General features: G+C 40.3%; 1 long non-coding RNA gene across 1 annotated transcript in view; it reads right to left on the bottom strand.

Moving 5' to 3' along the window:
• Positions 1 to 19,182, bottom strand: part of LOC140453039 (uncharacterized) — an 81,291-nt gene extending 62,109 nt beyond the window's left edge. Inside the window, exons 1-3 of the long non-coding RNA XR_011952287.1 lie at positions 19,077 to 19,182; positions 18,737 to 18,837; positions 13,730 to 13,830 (exon numbers count right to left, since the gene is read on the bottom strand). This is a non-coding gene — a long non-coding RNA (uncharacterized lncRNA). The remainder of the gene's footprint in view (positions 1 to 13,729; positions 13,831 to 18,736; positions 18,838 to 19,076) is intronic.
• Between the last annotated feature and the right edge of the window lie 2,543 nt (positions 19,183 to 21,725).

The raw sequence follows: 21,725 nt of genomic DNA, 5'->3' as shown, positions 1-21,725 counted from the left end.
ACATGTTCACAGAATACTTAGAAAATATTAAAGGCATTAAACAAATTCAGAAGGTGTTTATGAAAGATAAATCATGCTGAACAAATCTACTGGAGTCTTTTGAAGTTGTAACTCACAGAATAAATAAGGGAGAACCAATGGATATAGTGTTTTTAGATTTTCTGAAGGCTTTTGATAAGGTCCCACAAGAGTTTAATGAGCAAAGTTAAAGCATATGGGAGAGGGGATAAACTATTGATATGGATTGAGAATTGGGTGACAGATAGGAAACAGAGAGTGGAAATAAATGGGTCTTTTTCCAGCTGGCATGCAGTGACTAGTGGAATACCACAAGGAACAGTGCTTGGGGCCCCAGTTATTCACAATGTTGGTAAATGACCTGGATGAGGGAACCAAATGCAACATTTCCAAGCTAGCTGATGACTCAAAACTAGGTGGGATTGAAAGTTGTGAGGCAGATGGAAGGAGGCTTCACAGTGATTTAGACTACTTGAGTGAGTAGGCAAACAAACGGCAGGTCCAGTCCAACATGGCTAAATGTCAAATGAAACACTTCTGAGTGAAATACAGAAATGGTGATATATTGATAAATGGGGGTTTAGATTGTCAAATTCCCTTCTTGAGATGCTTACATGCTTGATGCAACTCCAATACACCAACTTCTGTGAACAGCTACAATTTATTTCAGTATGTACCAGCTTTTGGAGGATCACTAAACACTCCTCGTGATCCTAGTGGGGCATGTCAAACGAGGCTCTCCGAACAAGGGAACCATCCTCCCCCTATACAGGGCTATGCATCAGTCAGTCATGCATGCAAGACACCACTCCCTGCCACTGCCCCAGAGTTACATGCCACCCAAAATCAATCCAAAGTGACCAGACCGTTTCCAGAAACAATGTATGACCACATAACTCCCCAAAACAGCAGGTGATCAGGTCATTCCCAAAATAGCATGAGACCAGGCCATTTCCCAAAATAGCATGTGACCAGGCCATTCCATTAAACAACATGTGACCAAGCCATTCCCTGAAACAGTGTGAGACCAGGCCATTCCCTAAAATAGTGTGTGACCAGGCCATTCCCTGAAACAGTGTGTGGCCAGGCCATTCCAGAAAACAACGTGTGACCAGGCTGTTCCACAAAACAGTGTGTGACCAGGCCATTCCCCAAAACAGCACGTGACCAGGCTGTTCCACAAAACAGCGTGTGACCAGGCCATTCCCCAAAACAGCATGTGACCAGGCCATTCCTGAAAATAGTGTGCAACCAGGCCATTCTTCAAAACAATGTGTGACATGGCCGTTCCCCAAAACAGCGTGTGACCAGGCCACTACGCAAAATAGCATGTGACCAGGCCATTCTTCAAAACAGTGTGTGACCAGGCTACTCCCCAAAACAGCGTGTAACCAGGCCATTCCCCAAAACAGCGTGTGATGAGGCCATTCCCCAAAACACTGTGCGATCAGGCCATTCTGCAAAACACCATGTGACCGGGCCATTCCCGAAAACAGCATGTGATCAGGCTACTCCCCAAAACAGCGTGTGACCAGGCCATTCCCCAAAACTGCGTGCGACCAGGCCATTCCATAAAACAGCGTGTGACCAGACCATTCCCCAAAACAATGTGTGACCAGGCCATTCCCCAAAACAGCATGTGACTAGGCTACTCCCCAAAACAGCGTGCGAACAGGCCAGTCCATAAAACAGCGTGTGACCAGGCCATTCCCCAAAACAGCGTGTGACCAGGCCATCCCGTTAAAACAGCGTGTGACCAGGCCATTCCCCAAAACAGCGTGTGACCAGGCCATCCCATTAAAACAGCGTGTGACCAGGCCATCCCATTAAAACAGCGTGTGACCAGGCCGTTCCCCAAAGCAACGTGTGACCAGGCCATTCACCAAAACAGCACGTGACCAGGCAACTTCCCAAAACTGCATGTGATCAGGCCATTCCCAAAACAGTGTGTGACCGGCCTCTCCCCAAAACAGTGTGTGACCAGGCCATTCCCCAAAACTGCGTGTGACCAGGCCATTTTGCAAAACAGCGTGTGAACAAACCATTCCCCAAAACAGTGTGAGACCAGGCCATTCCCCAAAACAGCGTGTGACCAGGCCATTCCCCAAAACAGCGTGTGACCAGGCCATTCCCCAAAACAGCGTGTGACCAGGCCATTCCCAAAACAATGTGTGACCAGGCCATTCCCCAAAACAGTGTGAGACCAGGCCATTCCATAAAACAGCTTGTGACCAGGCCATTCCCAAAACAATGTGTGACCAGGCCATTCCCCAAAACAGTGTGAGACCAGGCCATTCCATAAAACAGCTTGTGACCAGGCCACTCCCGAAAACAGCGTGTGACCAGGCCATTCCCCAAAATAATGTGTGACGAGGCCATTCCCCAAAACAGCGTGTGATCAGGCCACTTCCCTGAAACAGTGTGTGACCAGGCCATTCCGCAAAACAGTGTGTGACCAGGCTATTCCCAAAGCAGTGTGTAACCAGGCTATTCCCCAAAACAGCATTTGACTCGGCCACTCCCCATAACAGCATGTGACCAGGCCATTTCCCAAAACAGCATGTGACTAGGCCACTCCCTGAAACAGAGTGTGACCAGGCCATTCCCCAAAACAGCGTGTGACCAGGCCTTTCCCCAGAACAGCGTGTGACCAGGCCTTTCCCCAGAACAGCGTGTGACCAGGCCACTCCCCAAAACAGCGTGTGACCTGGTCATTCCCCAAAACAGCATGTGACCAGGTCTTTCCCCAAAACAGCGTGTGACCAGGCCACTCCCCAAAACAGCGTGTGACCTGGTCATTCCCCAAAACAGCGTGTGACCAGGTCACTCCCCAAAACAATGTGTAACCAGGCCATTCCCCAAAATAGCATGTGACCAGCGACTTCCCAAAACTGCGTGTGATCAGGCCATTCCCCAAAACTGCACGTGACCAGCGACTTCCCAAAACTGCGTGTGATCAGGCCATTCCCCAAAACTGTGTGTGACCAGGCCATTCCCCAAAACTGCGTGTGACCAGGCCATTCCCCAAAACTGCGTGTGACCAGGCCATTCCCCAAAACTGTGTGTGACCAGGCCATTCCCCAAAACTGCGTGTGATGAGGCCATTCCCCAAAACAGCGTGTGACCAGGTCACTCCCCAAAACAATGTGTAACCAGGCCATTCCCCAAAATAGCATGTGACCAGGCCGTTCCCCAAAGCAACGTGTGACCAGGCCATTCCCCAAAACTGTGTGTGACCAGGCCATTCCCCAAAACTGCGTGTGATGAGGCCATTCCCCAAAACAGTGTGTGAACAAACCATTCCCCAAAACAGCGTGTGATGAGGCCATTCCCCAAAACACTGTGCGATCAGGCCATTCCCCAAAACTGTGTGTGACCAGGCCATTCCCCAAAACTGTGTGTGACCAGGCCATTCCCCAAAACTGTGTGTGACCAGGCCATTCCCCAAAACAGTGTGTGAACAAACCATTCCCCAAAACAGCGTGTGATGAGGCCATTCCCCAAAACACTGTGCGATCAGGCCATTCTCCAAAACACTGTGCGATCAGGCCATTCTGCAAAACACCATGTGACCGGGCCACTGCCGAAAACAGCATGTGATCAGGCTACTCCCCAAAACAGCGTGTGACCAGGCCATCCCGTTAAAACAGCGTGTGACCAGGCCATCCCATTAAAACAGCGTGTGACCAGGCCATTCCCCAAAGCAACGTGTGACCAGGCCATTCACCAAAACAGCACGTGACCAGGCGACTTCCCAAAACTGCATGTGATCAGGCCATTCCCAAAACAGTGTGTGACCGGCCTCTCCCCAAAACAGTGTGTGACCAGGCCATTCCCCAAAACTGCGTGTGACCAGGCCATTTTGCAAAAACAGCGTGTGACCAAACCATTCCCCAAAACTGTGTGAACAAACCATTCCCCAAAACAGTGTGTGACCAGGCCATTCTGCAAAACACCATGTGACCAGGCCACACCCCAAAACACCATGTGACCAGGCCACTCCCGAAAACAGCGTGTGACCAGGCCATTCCCCAAAATAATGTGTAACCAGGCCATTCCCCAAAGCAACGTGTGACCAGGCCATTCACCAAAACAGCACGTGACCAGGCAACTTCCCAAAACTGCGTGTGATCAGGCCATTCCCAAAACAGTGTGTGACCGGCCTCTCCCCAAAACAGTGTGTGACCAAACCATTCCCCAAAACAGCGTGTGACCAGGCCACTCCTGAAAACTGCGTGTGACCAGGCCATTCCCCAAAACAGCGTGTGTTCAGGCCACTTCCCTGAAACAGTGTGTGACCAGGCCATTCCGCAAAACAATGTGTGACCAGGCCACTCTGCAAAACAGTGTTTGACCAGGCTGTTCCCCAAAACAATGTGTGACCAGGCCGTTCCCCAAAACAGTATGTGACCAGGCCACGCTCCAAAACAGCGTGTGACGAGGCCTTTCCCCAAAACAGCATGTGACTGGGCCACTCCCTAAAACAGCGTGTGACCAGGCCACTCCTGAAAACAGCGTGTGATGAGGCCATTCCCCAAAACAACATGTGACCAGGCCTTTCCCCAAAATAATAGGGTCCAGGCCACTCCGCAAAACAGCAATTAACCAGGCCTTTCCCCAAAACAGTGTGTGACCAGGCCATTCCCCAAAACAGCACATAAACAGGCCATACCTTAAACTGCAGCATTTACAGAGTATGATTAGATTGTCACATCCTGCCTGCTAGACAGAAAAACATACACCCAGGACATCCAATTTCTCACATGTCAGCTGAACAAATTAACCCTTTAACATCTCAACATAGCCATCTGGGTGTCCCTGTACCATCAATAAAAGTTGACAGGCAGCAAGGAATTATGAAGGTAAATGATATATCCGCTTTCAATGCAAGAGGATTTGAGTTCGGAAGTAGTGATGTCTTACTACAGTTAAATAGGGCATTGGTGAGACCACATTTGGAATATTGTATATATTTTTGCTCCCACTGAGAAAGGATGTAATTGCCAAAATGGGAGTGTGGTGGAGGTTCATTAGGCTGATACAAGGAATGGCAGGGCTGTCGTATGACGAATGAACTGTTCACTAGAATTTCGAAGGATGAAAGCGTATTTGTTTAGATTAGATTCCCTACAGTGTGGAAACAGGCCCTTCAGCCCAACCAGTCCACACCATCGCTCCAAAGAGCAACCCAGACCCATTTCCCTCTGACTAATGCACCTAACACTATGGGCAATGTAGCATGGCCAATTCACCTGAACTGCACATCTTTGGACTCGAAACTGGAGCACCCGGAGGAAACCCACAGAGACATGGGGAGAATGTACAAACTCCACACAGACAGTCACCCAAGGCTGGAATCAAAGCTGGGACCCTGGTGCTGTGAGGCATCAGTGCTAACCACTGACCCACCGTGCCGCCCACTTGAAGAATGTAAAATTCTAACTGGACTGGATAGATTAGATGCAGGGAGAATATTTTCTCTCGCCGGAGAGTCTCAAACCAAGGATCACAGTCTCAGTAGATTATTTGGAACTGAGATGAGGAAAATTTCTTCAATTCAAGGGTAGTGAACAAATGGAATTCTCTACTACCAAAGGAGGGCAAGGTATTGAATATATTCAAGAAAGAGATAGATAAAGTGTTGGATATTAAAGGCATCAAGGGGTGTGGAGAGAAAGCAGGAATATGACTTTGAGATTGAGGATCAGCTATGATAATGTTGAACTGCGAAGCAGTTTGAAGGGCCAAATGGCCTTTCCTATACCTAGTTTCTATACTTCTCTCTGCAACCACAAACTTACACAGCCATCATTTACTCTAGCTCTGCCATTGCACTCCAAGGCTCATGTACTGCAATTCTGAAAATTCCATACATCATGCCCACTCAAAAACTCCTACACGTCTCACCCTCCCAAACTATCAATCCTTCTTGCTGTCTGTGCTACCTATTCACTCACTAGAATTGCCTTAGCTCCTCTCTGCTCTTGCATTATGATTAACTGTTCTACCAATCACTTTCATCATACTAACTCCCTCCCTTTGTCTCATTTCAGGAAACATTGACCACCCCCAGACCATACTCAATGAGCCCCCTGACTGACTGTGGTGGTTCTGAACTAATCATAGTCCCCCTTGAAACCACTATGGACTAATCCATTTAACTTTCAGACATGGCCCATTGGTTGAAATATGTGCAGTGTTTTTGCCATATAAGCTGCTGGCACATACTGTAGGTGTGACATTAATGTATAACAATGCCATACAGCAATGTGTCATTCCTGTTGGCTGTTCAGATTTCTGAGCCATGACCAGCTGCCTGCATCTCTCTTTGTGCTACAAAAGAATGTTGGCAGCCTCCAAGTTATAGTGAGTGCTAAGAAAGTAGGCTAAGAACTATAATATGTATCTTGTGCATATGTGTCCTTCAGACAAAGTCAACCTGACAGAAGCATGCATGCCATAAGTGTCCTTGCGTGTGAAAATGATGTCCTGAAGGGCTGAAGCTGTATGTGAGTTGGTCTGAATGCAGCCATGATGATGTGGGGAGGGTGGTCGTTAGGCAATGCCAATTTGCATGGATGAAGTTTGAAAGAAAACAGTGCCCACGGAGTATGCAGGGACATTATGGTGAAGGCAGCGTTAGGTTCAGGCTTAGAAAAGCAAACAGCAAGCTGCTGATGCCAGGTAAACACACTGACTTTCATGTCAGGTATTAGCACCTTTTTTTTCGGGAAGTAGGGGAGAGTTGAGAGCTGCATAGAAATGAGGTGAGAGTAGCTAATAATGAAAAACAAGTACACGAGAACAAGGTAATCACCAATCATTAACAAGATTCAGAACTCACCATTTAACCGTAAGGAAAAAACCAAAAAGGATTCAATTTTCTATTTTTGAAGTATTTTACCAAGTTTATCACTATTGCCCCACTATTGCCTGTTCTTGAGGGAACAGAAAACTCTGCCCTCAGTCTCTGTTCAATGAAGCCCACTTGAACCACACATATGCACAACACAGTATTTGGGACTAAGTTGTATCAGCCAAGTGACTCCCTGTGAGTCGGCATTTATTAATACATTTTGTATTGCTTTGTGATAGTATATCCTGAGGTGCTTACAATAGGGAGGAATGCACACATGAAATGTTTTGATTTTGAGTTTTGGAAGGGTTTATGTGCCAAGTTAAAAGATTACTAGACTTGTCTATTTATGTCAGTAATTGGCTTAAACAGTCCTCTTCCTTTCTCTTTGAAAAGAACATCAAGCTGAGGCAGCAAAGGTATGTCACCACCACCAATAACGTTTAGTAACTGGAAACTGTGACTGTGCATCAAAACAAATAAAGTTCTTGCCTTAAAGCATAGACTCAATGGAAATCTTGGTACATTATTTGCTTCTGTGTTATGGAAGTAGCTGAATGTTCCAGTAAAAGCAGCTACAATTGCTTTTTGCATTGTATATTCTTCAGACTTGTGTAACTTAATAACATTGGGCCCAGTATCTCATAAATAATAGATTTAAAATAATTTGTATTGAATAACCTGTTTTAGTTATTCAAAACATATTATAAGAAGCTGTGATCTGGATTTTGTTGTGTATTAATTTGGAATTCTTGAGTAGCAATGCTAATTGTAGAAATCTTGCTGCAGGGAATATATTTAATTTACAAACTGTAATTAAAAAGAGTTCAAAGTGTTGGTTGCGGGCAGAGTTCTTCAAATGTTACTACCTATTCTTGAGGCTACACTGTGACATTAAATGACTTATTGCTGAAGGCAATCTACATGCAAATTGCATATTTGTTAGTGATTGATCAATCCTTTTATGTAAACAATACAGAATTTGAAATATTTTGAGATATCAACAGTAAAAAACTTTAAAGTCTTACATGAATATTCAGCGATAAAGCTGCAAAGCTTGATATTCATCCTTCTCTATGCCATTTTTACTATGGTTCTTTGTATGGTTTATAAACCTATGTTAATTATTCTTAGTTCAGCAACTTGTTAGAAAGTTGTGCAAACTTTGTTTATTGGGAGAAAGTGTTTTTAACACGTAGCATTTACCTATTACATTTTATGATTTTCATTCCAATTCTGTTAAATTCAGACCTCATTTGTTCAGAATTGTTAAGTTTTATTTTAAAGATTCATCACTCTTCTGTTTATTTTAGAATCTCTTGTGCAAATAGTCTTTTCTGTAGTGTCATCCATTCAAAGTTGTTTGGAGTTCCATGCCTGGAATATCTTCATTCTGACAGCTGTTCTTGAAGAGACAATGGGCCAAATGGCTGTTTGCTTCTTGTATATTTTGCACTGGCAGTACCTGTTAGCCAAGTGTCAAGAAAGTGCAGCACTCCCTGCTGAACATGCAGTACCAATATGAACAGGGGTAGCTCTTCAGAGGGTCAGTGTGGACTTGTTGGGCCGAAGGGCCTGTTTCCATACTGGAGGGAATCTAATCTAGTCTAATCTAATTGTTTGTTTTATTAGCCAACCTGATTTATGAATGACTAATGTGTATCGCCAATCTGAATGAGGAAAGGTTAGTTATATTTAGTTAAATGACAACTCAGGTACAGTGAGCAAAATAAAGAGTGGGGAAAACAAATTGGAATAAGAGAAAGAGAATAAAAGAAATTAAATGTATTTTGATTGCTTTTTAAAACTCAAGATATAATCAAAATCTGAGTATGAGACTCTACGTTCTTAGAAGTTCAATTTCAGTGCCAGAGAGGTTATTTGTCAGTAATTAATAATTCCCATGCTATTAAAGGGTGTACATTATATTCCAGTATATGGAAATATCACATTTTTTAATTGTACTGAATTTACTTAAACTATATTTTCAATCATAATTAGTTTTTTTTCCTTTCACAACAATATCTGGCAGATGCCTGTACTGTTAGTATTTCACCTCAAGAAAACTATAACATTTACATATTTGACATATGCCGATTTCTGTGTAGACATGGAGTATATTTGTATCTTCAGCATCTAAATGTGGCATCATCTAGGCAGAGAAAATCTGGTGGAATTTTTAAAAAAATTGTTATGAAATACCGCTGTTCCCTGAAGTGGGACTTAAACCTGCACTTTCTAATGCAGAGGTAGGGATACTACCTCTGCACAACAGGGCCTGTGATGGGGATATTTGCATGCCTCTTCACTTAAATGAAATTGAAATCAAGTGAGTTCTGTTCTTGACATGTGGGTGCTATCCTGCCACACCAACCGGTGATGCATTTTTCTCGAATAGTAAAGATGAAAACACAACTGAATGAATAGATCTTCTTTCCTAGAATATAATAGAGCACATATTTTATGTTTGAAAGACCCAACTATTTTGTATGATTGTATATTCAGATTTAGAGGTGAAAATGCTAAGCAAAATGACAAATATTTCTCTGACTAATCAGATTAGATTGCACACAGCTCATCTCTTAGCCTAAATTTTAAAATTGGTGTTGGAAGGCATCTTCCATTTCAGCTTCAGCTATATTGCGTACACCTCACATGTGTCTCCTAGTTTGCAAGGCTGGCTGTGCCTGTATTAAAAAGGAGATACAGGCAAAGAAAAACTTGGTGGATGTAAGAGCAGAAAAATGATGGCAATATGCCGGGATTTCCAGGATCCAAACTGTGACCATAAAGAGCCCAAACACTATATTTTGAATTTGGAAGAAAGTTCAAGAGATTGTGGCAACCCTTGAAGCCTTTAATGCATGTATTGGATAACAAATGTCAATCAGTTGATTGACATATTGCTGAAAATAGTTCAGGCATTGCATCAAAGAAAGTCCCTGCCAGAGAGGCTTACATACACCCATTCAAACTATACTGATTTGGAATGTCTATGAATTTAAAAATAAGGTTTGCAACAATGTGCCCTTCTGTTAGCTAAGTTTAAGGAAGTTTGTCAAACAAGACATATCTGGTGAAAACTAGTAAATTTTCAGATGCTGATTAGAGGTGGAGGGTAATTGAATGGGAGAATTGACATCAAATTGGGTGCAGTAAAAGTGTTAAGAAAATAAAGATTGTACTGAAAGAGAAAGAAAGAAAGGAAGGAAAAGTAAGAACAAGAATTAAAACATTAAAATGTTAACACACACCTTTGAAATATCTAATGATAATTTACTATGAGAAAGTAAGACTAAACACTTAAACAATGTTTCCTTTTTGTGTTGAAGAGGTTCTATGACATTGCATTAACATTGTGTTACCTCATTCTGTTGCTGTTTTCTCTAATTCCTAAAAGAAGACTTATTGTGGTTCTCTAAGATCCCAAATGTCTTGCTATCCGCATCATGGCATCACAAGTTTGCGCTGCCAACAAGTTATGTCACAAACATTTTATGTTAAAAACACAGGAAAAGGTCAAACTAATGGCATATTAGCCAACTTCCGGCAGTGAACGTAATAGGTAGCTAACAGCAAGTTGGGGCAATTTCTTAAAATTAGCAGATAAATTAAGGGTAAAATGCCATTTATGTAAAGCAAATGGTGGTGCAGCAATAATCAACCAACACATTAAAGAGATCCACAACTCACATCAACTCCCTTATTCTCCTTAAATCGCTGGCCAATTTTACATTAAAGAAATATGCTTGCTTCAACAGAAGTAATCATCCTGTTTGGTCCCACTGTAGCCCTTTGTCTTGCTGTATTTCTTAGTTTCATGCATGACTTTAATAACACATTTGGGCTTCAAACAAGACTGTTACTGTTATCTTACTTTACTTTACCTTATTTATTAGTAATTCTGTCTCAGTCTTAGTAGCTCAGTCTATCCTAGGCAACTTCCACAAAATGGACATTGAACAACAATTGTTTTTACTTGTCAACATTGTTTATTTAGTTCTTATAAAGAAAGCAGTATCTTTCTGAATATATGAAAGTTTGAAATTGTTATAGAATCCAAGATTTCTTGGCAATGTTGTCTTCATGTCTCAAGTATAGAACATCAAATATTTAGGGTATACTTGTAAAGCTAAACAGGTAACCGACATCTCCAATTATATCATCTGTGTAAAATTTTCTTTTGATACAAGGTTTTCTTGATTAGTGCTCCTCTCTTTCATGCAACTCTTCATAGGTTCTATTAAATCTAACTGATAAAATTCTGTAAATATGTCAGTGTTTCCAGTGAAACTGGCAAACCTTAGGATGATTTCTAACCTATCAGTGCCCTAGAAATAGCTGAACAATCTACTCATTCAGTACAAATCAATTTGCCAACACAAAAATATTTAATGAAACACTTAAGATCAAAGCCTCATCATTCATTCCTGAAGTAGTCAGCATTAATGTTTGTTTAACCTGTAAATACATGACTTCAAATTTATCTGCCAGAAGCACCACTTGACTACTTTTAACTTAACAGTCATAGTTTCCTTTTGTTCACTATATCTCTAAATTACCCTTAATGGTGCATTAGATTTTTAAAAAGAAATTCCTCGGAATGTTGTATTCCTGTAGCATGATTGGATGGATCACTTTGCTTATCTTTACCAAACATAGATTGATTTGAACAAAAAGCCATAATTACTTGAGGTTGAAATTGGTCCCTGCTAAGAGTGCAAAATAGACAATAACAAATAGGCAGTCTGATTCACACCCCACACCTGTTTCCATTCCACTGGTGTTTTCTGGAAACATTTTCAGCTCTTAGATTCATATGTGTCTGTAAGGATACCCTTCTAATTTTGCAGATGATAATTTGTGGTGCATTTTACACTGTGTTAAGACCATAAAATATAAGAGCAGAATTAGACCATTCAGCCCATTGAGTCTGGTCCAAGATGCCATCATAGCTGATATATTTCTCAATCCCATTCACCTGCTTTTTGCCTGTAACCCTTACAAATGAAGAATCTACCTACCTATATCGTAAAGACCATTCAATGAATTAGCCTCCCCAGCCTTCTGTAGAAATGATTTTCATAGATTCATCACCATCTGGCTAAAGAAATTCCTCCTCATCTCAGTTCTAAAAGGTTGTCCCTTCATTCTGAGACTGTGCCCTTGGATCCTAGTCTCTCCTACTCATGAAAATGTCTCTCCACTCTATCCAAGCCTCTCAATTTTCCGGAAAGTTTTGTATATGTTGAAGTTGTAAATTTATTATTATTGAGTTAGTCCTGTAAGTGCAAAATTTTTCCTATTACCTCATTAAAGATACACCTAAGAATAATGAAGAGAAGAACTGGCAGGGAAAAAAGAACACCTAAAATAGGCAGTATGATTAACCTCAAAATGGCAGATAACCTCTCATGGGTGTGTAAATCTATAATTCTCAAGGTTCCTTGTAATGTGCACATTCAGCCCTCTGGTTTTTATGTGTTTGCACTAATAGAAATAAACATTGGCAATCAATTAGTTCACTGTTGAAATTAATTCCATTTCAACTGATCAGCAGATGTCAGTGTTTTTACTGGAAAGAAGCTTTCAGTTATGCATTGCCTCCCTTTGGAAGTGTGCTGAAATGTTCTTTAAAATCCAGAATCAGAAACATCCTGGGGCTTGTTCCCCGATGGGCCAAACAGCAAGCTAGCACAATGGACCCAGACTGGGAATGCAGAAATTCACAGCTTGGAACCTAGCTCTGCCCTAAACAGGAAATGAACATAACTTTAACATACTTATAGGTTGAGGCTACACACCACATGAGGAACCTGAGTTTCTGAATAAATGGAAGTGTAAACTAGTTGATTTCCAGAGGAAGAAAAATGCTTACTAAGTTTAAGTTACTTCATAGGGGATGAAAAGGGCTTCCTTCCTATATATTAAGTTTTGGTTTCTTCCTTTTTGGTTTTGTTCCCTTCCTCCTCAACTGTCCTTCTCTGTGAGTACCTATTGATGCTAAATCATTGAATCCATGGGTACAGGTTGCTTGCTTGTATGGATCCTGACCTGTAATCCTTCATATGTGGCCCTCTTCAACCAATGTTGGCAGGATTGTGGAAGAAGCCCAATTGCGCTCTCAGCTGTTTCCCATGTTCTAATAGATATTAAAAAGCAGCCAAGTGAAGAAACCTCGGCTGACTTTTCCCTTCCCTGGTCAAAAGGAATCCTTTAACTAATCTAGCTGAAATTAGCTAACAGCCTAGACCTAGAACTGTGTGTGTCAGTTGCTGTCACAATGCATGTACTGTAACCTGCTGAGACACTAAGGGACTTGCTTTCTGCAAATGAAATGGAAACAGAAATTATGGCAAATATGCAGCAGCCTTTGTGAACAGAGAGAGACATGGGGTTAACAGATCAGGGCAAGATCATTGGTCTGTATTTATTTCATTAAGAAACTGTACCTGTTTTCATAACATACAACTTAGGCACATTACATCAGAAATCAGCTAATCCCTGAGAAAATTGGTCACATGAACAATCTCATCCCATTTAACAGTCAACTAAATTCAGAAATTGTAAAAAAGCTTTACCTTATTACAAATATGCTTAAAGTATATTAAAGGTATGTTGAGATGAATACAAGTGTAAAATTATATCTAAGAAAAATAATATTGTTCAACAATATTGTGACTAAAGGTAAAGCCTCTCCTGTAGTCATCAATATTATTAAAGATAAGTAATCATCATTTATCTAGCCATTCACATTCAGTTCATGGAAAATTATGAATATTATAAAAAAAACATTCAATTTTAATTCTTTTAATTTCCTATCACAATTGTATGAAGGAAAGAATTCATACTTACTGTTAAGCTATTAATTAAGTTAACATGTAAAGACTTGTTTGAAGTAGCTATGACCATTAAATGCAGCGATTATCATGAACACCCCTGTGTTTCCACTGTTCCTGCAAAGGTCAAAGGACAAGGTTAGTTTATGAGCTTATTCTGCCATGTATCAATGCAGGCAGCACCACTGAACAGCAGGATGGATAAACGCCACTCACCTCTCCATTTATTACCCCTGTCAACTGGTAAGGGATTTCTTATGTTGTGAAAAGCCCATCAACAATGAATCAGTGGAGTGAATATGACAGTTGATTTGTGAATTCAGATTATATGAAGTGACTAGATTTCAGTGGACTATGTAGATAAAGAAACTGTCATGATAAAATGGGACGTGCAATTCAGCAAACAAAATTCATCATATGTCTGAAAATGCTATTTCAATGCCAGGAAATAATTTGAAAATGTAAATTATTTGACACCTCATTTCTTTATGCTTTTATTTGGTGCACAAAGACAGTAAAACATGTTCATTGACACTAATTATACTGCACATTAACATTTATTACTTCACATAATCTGTGTATGAATCATCATTTGTTTCTGATTTTGACCAACGTAAGATGTTAATCATCTGAAATAGGTCGTCTGAGAAGTTAGTCTGAAGAAATACCTTTACACAATTTAAGATACCATCTATATAGTTGTTCTAACCAATAGATTAGAAATGTTTACTAAATTATTGTTTCCAATATTCATTTTTTATGTGCCAAACATATTAAATGGAATGCTGATTTGTGTTTCAGCTCATAGCATACTCAAGATTTTGCTGATTACTGCCCATTAATTTTTTGTTCATGTGAAGTAAGATATTAAATACTATAAATATTGTACAGTGTGTATATAATTCACTATTAAGATAGAATTTAACTTTGATTAATTATTTTTCTCTGCATTTTGGCATAGGTTTGTGTTAATGACTATGTTACAATGTAAATTTTGATTGACCCCATTGACCTTTAATTTCATTGATCCCACACACAATTAATATCAGCTTATTTATTTAGATGTAGTCATATTTTCTATTTCTCTAGCTGAGAATCACTCAGAATTCTCTTTCTGTAAACTGACAGCTTTGAAAGGTGGCTTTAATGTGAATATCAGCTACTTTATTGCCTTGACTCGTGTGACCTCATCTACTCGAATGAAGTCATTCACTGAGCTAAGGAAGACAAACCTTCGTTCCAGGGAATTAATCAAGTCCATCAAGTGCCCCGCTTTACAGCCTTATCTCTAGCTAGTGAGAGAATGAGCAGTTAGAAACTTGACAGCCACCAGATAGCCTCCTGTCCTTCACGTTATGCCAACATCAAAGGGGAACAAAGAGGTTTCCAGAAGCTGAAACTATCTCTGGATAAGTGCAGCTGACATAATTTCTAGCTTGGGGATTACATTGTTTTAGAACAAGGTATTTTAGGGAGAATGACTACAATACATTGCACTGAACTTTAACTTTTTGACGATTAACTCCTCCGATAGGAATGCTCAGCACATAATCGCTTGGCCTGCCTTTTCATCCCAAGCTATCGCAGAAGCCATAAACATTCCAATTAGGCAGCCAATTAAAATGAGAAAGAACCTCCTGAATTATACAGCAGTTGGAAGCTGTTCTGCCTTTTAGTTGTCAGACTGTGAAAGGTTTTTATTGCATTTGAACTGAAGGAGGTGAAAGAATTACGTGAAACAGTTGTTTGAAAGGATTGTATGAAGGGGCAGAGCAGTGATAATAGTTCTCAGCACTAGTGTTAGAGAGCCATTAGTAGGATATAAAAAAAGCATTGTTATGCTAAGGGTGGACATTGTAGAAGTTCGACGGATCCATTGACGCAATAAAACTAAAATCAAATTTTATTTTATTGTTGCTTTACTGGTGAGGGGCAGAGCAAGGTAGCCATTGGCAGTTTCCAGATAATAGGAATGTGCTTTAATATTACATAGTATCCTTGAGATATGCTAGGGAAAAAAAATCAAACATCTTGCAGGATTTTTAAAAACAAAATAAAACTCATTATAAATAAAATGAGGAAATTCAAACCTTCAGTATGAAACTCGAGTATTATCAAAAAGAGATGTTTACTTCTACATTATACAGATTTCTTATTGTCATTCATTTAGTCATTGTTGGCATATTGGTAAGTTAAACAAATGATACCATGAGTGAAGCTTCCTTTGAAGTGCTGAAGTAACCACTTGCAGTAATTAGGATATCCTTGAACAAGTGTTTCTGAAGTATTGGCTGGTTCCCTGGCATTTGCCTCCTTTCCTGCCTACTAACTAGGAAGGCTTGATCTTAGATAATTATCCACCCACTAAGCATCCAACTATGACAGTCAGTTCCCAGGGGATTCTGGGATGCCTGTACTGTTGACTGATGACTTCAAAATGCCAGAAGCGTTAGGTCTGAATGTTAAACAACAAAATTATCTGTTTTCTCTGCCTTCAATCAAAGTTATTATGGATTTTGTAATTACTTACTGTGGGAACAATTTTCCCCAGTAAGAGTAGATGAAGAACAAATAGCACAAATGAAAAGCCTCCTGTATAGAAGGTTTCATTATCTTATGTATTCAAATCAACTCTAAAAATAAGTGCCTTAGCCACAGATGTACAGCATCATTGATATGATGTACATTTCTTTCCTCGTTTATATTAAGCCTCTGATCAATCATTGCTGACAGTGCAGTGTCTTTGTGTGAGAGACTGTAGGACAAATGTTTTACCTTGTGAGAAGAAATTGTTAGCATTTGAAACGAGAACAGTGCAGAGAGGATTAATGGCCCACTTTGATGGATTATAATGTAGGGAAATTGCTCAATATTGATATGAAAATGTTTGTGAATTGGCTGCATGGAGCTGCCAATGGAAAATGAAGGCTGTTAATTTCATCTTGTCACTGTTATCAGTCCAAGCTCAGCTCGTACGAAAGGCTGGTCAACAAAGACCGATGAGAGTGCTTGAAAAACAGATGAATAGGGCTGCAGTGAAAATCGATGTAATCAAAACACTGAACTGCCCAGTGTTACAATGTCAATTATTTTGTGCTTTGTAATAATATGATTATATGAAAGAACAGTTTTCTGCTAAATACCAATTACGGAAGGCTATTTGAGGCTGCAGTGTTTGTTTCCGAACAATATAATTGTCGACTTTGAATGCAGTATTTACAAAACACTATAATTATAATCTGCATCCTTGTGGTGTGTATACACACTCCTATTACTTGGACTTGGAACTGCCAGTAATTAGATAATTGGAATATAACAGTACCTTCAAAAATGCATTCAGGTATCAAATGTGAAACAGTTTAATTTGTGTCAATTTAGATCTTTACAACACAGCAAATTTTATTGTAAATCTTCAGCATCAATGTAAAGATTTCATCAATATCATGCAAATGCACTTAATGCAGTGCAGTGTTTGTAAATTAATGCTTATTTTCTAAGGTATGCCAAAAATGCCTATATAAACAAACATTTTAATTAAGTATTTATTGTTCGTTTTGCTGTTAATAAAATTTTGGGAGAAATTTATTTTTTAAAAAATATGTTCTTGGAATGTGAATGTCACAAAGCCAGTACTAATTACCCATCCATAATTGTCCATTAAGTAATGAGTTGCCTCCTTGAACTGCTATGATCAAAGTTTTGCTTGCACCTATAATGTTTATTTCTGTACTGGTTTGATATAACTGAGTGCCTTGCTGTGCCTTTAGAAAGATCAACTTAAGAGGTAACCAGGCTACTGTGTATCTGGAGATGCATGTGGACCAGACTTGGTAAGGTGGCAGATTTCCTCTCCTGGAAAAGCACAGCCAGTCAGGCAGCATCCGAGGAGTAGGCGAGTCGGCATTTCGGGCATAAACCCTTCATCAGGAATCCTCTTAGAAATCTTGGAGAAAGTGAGGACTGCAGATGCTGGAGATTAGAGTCAAAACGTGTAGTGCTAGAAAAGCACAGGCAGACAGGCAGCATCTGAGGAGTAGGAGAGTCCAAGTTTTGGGCATAAGCCCTTTATCAGGAATTCCTGATGAAGGGCTAATGCCCGAACGTTGATTATCCTGCTCCTCGGATGTTGCCTGACCGGCTGTGCTTTCTAGCTTCACATTCTTCGACTCTAATCTCCAGCATCTGCAGTCCTCACTTTCTCCTAGATTTTCTCGTCTGAAGTGAATCAAGTAAATTTTCTAACAGTCCAGTAGTTTCATGATTTGCAACAATTTGACAAGCATTTTTATTACAGATTATTAATTGACTTCTAAATTCCTCCAGTAAGCACCACAGATGAAGTTAAGTGCTTAAATCCTGGCCTCTGATTTATTACTCCAGTAACATTATCACTATGCTACCTCATTCATGTCATCAAAATCAAACAGTTTCTGTTTAATTTCTTTTTGAAGAGACTTTCAACATTTCCAAAGGGGAATTCTTGTGGCAGTCCTATCCCTGAGTCAGAAACTCCAATTGTCCCACACTAGCACTTGTTGAAGACAGAATGTGCCTTCATAATGTGGCCAAGCAGTTTGATTATTAACCTTTCAACACACTTATAACATTCAGCATGAGTGGGAGAAAATACTGGTCAGCCATGCTAGATGTGGAGTAGCAACCTCCAGATAGCTTCTGGTGATAGGCTAGCGACCTGTTGCGAAAAAAAAATAGCTACAGAAATATACATAGGCATGTATTTTAACTGCCTCATGTATCTCTAGTCAAATGACATAATCAGAATCTAACAAAATCTCCTTTTTTCCTGCAGAGAGTATTTTCATTTTGAAGGATGTCACGCAGAAACACTGAAACTCAGGGAAAAAAACTGTGCCATATCTAGCCTCAGTATGAAAGGTGCAATCATTCATCCTATGAAAATGATGTGTGAAAATCTGGATCTCTGGATTTTTAAATTATTGCTTTATGATATTCCCAAAGTGTTTTTTCTTGCTCTATTATTTGACCTCTTTGCAATACTCACCCAATTGCTTTTGTTTCTTTCTAGACATGTTAGATTTTTTAATTGCACTGTACAAATCTCCTCCGTTATAGCTTTATTGTCTTTGTCCTATAATCTTTGTCCTACAAGGTAAGATAGGTAATAAACAGCTGTAAAACAGTGGAACCAATAAATATTTGTATTATATAAATTCAAGAAGTGTATTTAAATTTCAAATCATCACTTTGATGCAGAAATAATTTGATATTTAAAAATGATAATTACATAGACTCAGAGAGAGATACAGCACAGAGCGTAAGAAATAGGAGCATGAGTAGGCCATTGGCTCCTCAAGCTTGCCCCACCATTCAACATGGCTGACCTGTACCAGGCCTTAATTCCTTTTTCATCCTCAGGAGGCCATTCAGCTTCTGTCGGCGCTTTGCTTTCCGATTGTCCCAATTCTCCTGCTCTTTTTCCATCATTCTGTCAAAAAATGTTTACATGTTTATCCAGTTCTCTTTTAAATATTTCTATTGAATTTGTTGCATTTTATGAAAACGCCTTCCATTTCACAGCACTTCATGTTGCCTGTGCTTCTTATTGTTAAACACTTTAGATCAGTGTCTTCTAGTTAGTGACCCCGCTACCAGTGGAGTCAATCTGTCCTGATTTCCCAGATCAACCCATTTCTGATTTTTAATACCTTTATCAACTCTGCTCGAGGGAGGACAACCCCAGCTAAACACATCTCTCCATATCATTGAAATCCATTCCTGCTTTTCTTGGCCCCTTGTTTTTCATTTACATGCCGTCCCTCAACAATATTCTTCAAAAGCATAGTGTTAGTTTTCATAAATACATTGTTGACACCTAGATCGGCCTCACCGTGACATCCCTTGATTCCTCCACCATTGCAAAATTTTCACATACTGCCTGACTTCCTGAACTGCATATGCAAATGTTTTCTGAAGTTAAATATTAGGAAGAATGAAACCCTTGTTTTGGTCCCCATTCCATACTCTGTTTCCAATCTGTTCACAACCTTGGTGTTTTATTTGACCCGGAGATCAGCTTCTTACTACATAGTTTCGCCATCCACCTATTTTTACCTCTTGAACTTCACTGGACCTTGCCCCTATCACAGGTCATTGATTGCTAAAATCTTCATTCATACTTGAGTAATCTCTAGGCATGACAATTTCAAAACATTCCTGCCTGTTCTTCCACGTTTCACTCTCCATGAATTTAAGGTCATCCAAAATTCTGCTGCCTGTGTCTTAATTCACAGTAAGTCTCATTCGCCTATTACTTCAATGCTTACTGACCCCCTTGACTCCCTGTTGAGTAACATCTTCATTCTTAAATTCTCATACTTGTTTTCTAATCTCTCCATGGTTCCCCCCCTTCCTTATCTTGTCATTTGCGCCTAACCCACAGTATATCTGTGCATGCTCAGTTTGTGACCCTTGAGTGTCCTTCATTTTAATTACTCCAATGGTGACCATGTTTTCCATTGCCTAGGCTCTAAGGTGTGGAATTTCTTCCCAACACCTCTTTGTATTTCGGCTTCACTTTCTCTTAAGATATTCCTTAAAACTTAACTCCTTGATCAAGTTTTTGATCATCTGCCATCACCTTATGTGGCTCATGAATGAAACACAGAGGCTAGCACACAGGTAACCAGGAAGGCTAATGCAATGCTGACCCCTATTTCAAGGGGGTTGTAGTATAAGAGGTTAAGATGTTGGCAGAGTAAGGTACCAGAGATCCTCTGCTCGCCAGCTCCTTTTCTTCTTTTTCTTTCTTTTCTCTTGCTGCAGTTTTTCTTTACCCCGACCCAACTTTTAACTTCTTAAAGTACCTTACTTAGAAGGAATGGAGAACTGACCCCAAGAGCAGTCCAGCATGGGAGACAAGCCGCAGCAGAAGCGGTGTGATCGTGGACCGAGCCCCAGAAGCGAGCCAGAGCCCAGAGCAGGGAACAGAGCGAACACGGGCCAAGCTGGGAAAGTCTAGTCACAATCGGAGCCAGAGTGGGAGCACAATGAGCGTGGAATGGCTGGGGGGACAAATCTTGGAGGCAAGTCCTAGATGGAGGCTAGCACGCAGAGGCAGCAAGACCTCGTGTTATGAAGTCCAATGGGCACAGACTCTGGAAAAAGCACTATAACTTGAGTCCTTTAAAGACATGTTTTATTGTCATTCTGGACAATTTAAATACTATTTTCACTATTTCAATTCTGTAACAATACATAAAGTATCTTGTACCTATGCTGGCCCCAAGAGGTGACATTACAAATTTTTTACTGCACTCATTCGAGTGCATGTGACAATATAGGCTATTTTATTCTGTTCTACCACCACTGTACAAGGTGCTGGTGAGACCACATCTGGAGTATTATGAGCAGTTTTGGTCCCCTCATTTAAGAAAGGCTAATATTTCTTTGGAGGCATTTCAGACAAGATTCATTTGGATGATCCCTGGCAAGGAAGGATTGACTTATGAGCACAGGCTAAATAGGTTGGGAACTCTGCTTACTGGAGTTTCGAAGAATGAGAGGTGATCTCATTGAAATATATAGATTCTTACAGAGCTTGCATGATAAATATAGTGAGGATGTTTCCCCTAATGGAAAATTCTAGAACCTGAGGGCACAGCTTCAGAATAAAGGGACACTAATAACAGACTAAGATGAGGAATTTCTTCTCTCAGAATTGAGAGTCCTTAGAACTCCTTGCCATAGACAGCTGTAGAGGCAGAGTTTTTGTGAATATTTAAGATTGAGATAGAGAGATTCTTGATCAACAGGGCAATCAAGACTTACGGGAAAAGCAGAGGAAACTGAAAGTGAGGAATGTTGGATCAGCCATGATCCTATTGAATGGTGGAGCAGACCTGAGGGGCTATATGGCCTACTGCTAGTCCTATTTCTTATGATCTTGTGATGGAGGAAAGATTGATAAATCAGCCAGTTGAAGTGTTGTCCTTCCTCGTCTGTATGTAAGGATACTAGTGAGAGTGGGTCAT

Source organism: Chiloscyllium punctatum, chromosome 26 (assembly GCF_047496795.1).
Source record: "Chiloscyllium punctatum isolate Juve2018m chromosome 26, sChiPun1.3, whole genome shotgun sequence".
Taxonomy (NCBI): Eukaryota; Metazoa; Chordata; class Chondrichthyes; order Orectolobiformes; family Hemiscylliidae; genus Chiloscyllium; species Chiloscyllium punctatum.
This window is presented reverse-complemented; position numbering and strand designations above follow the sequence as displayed.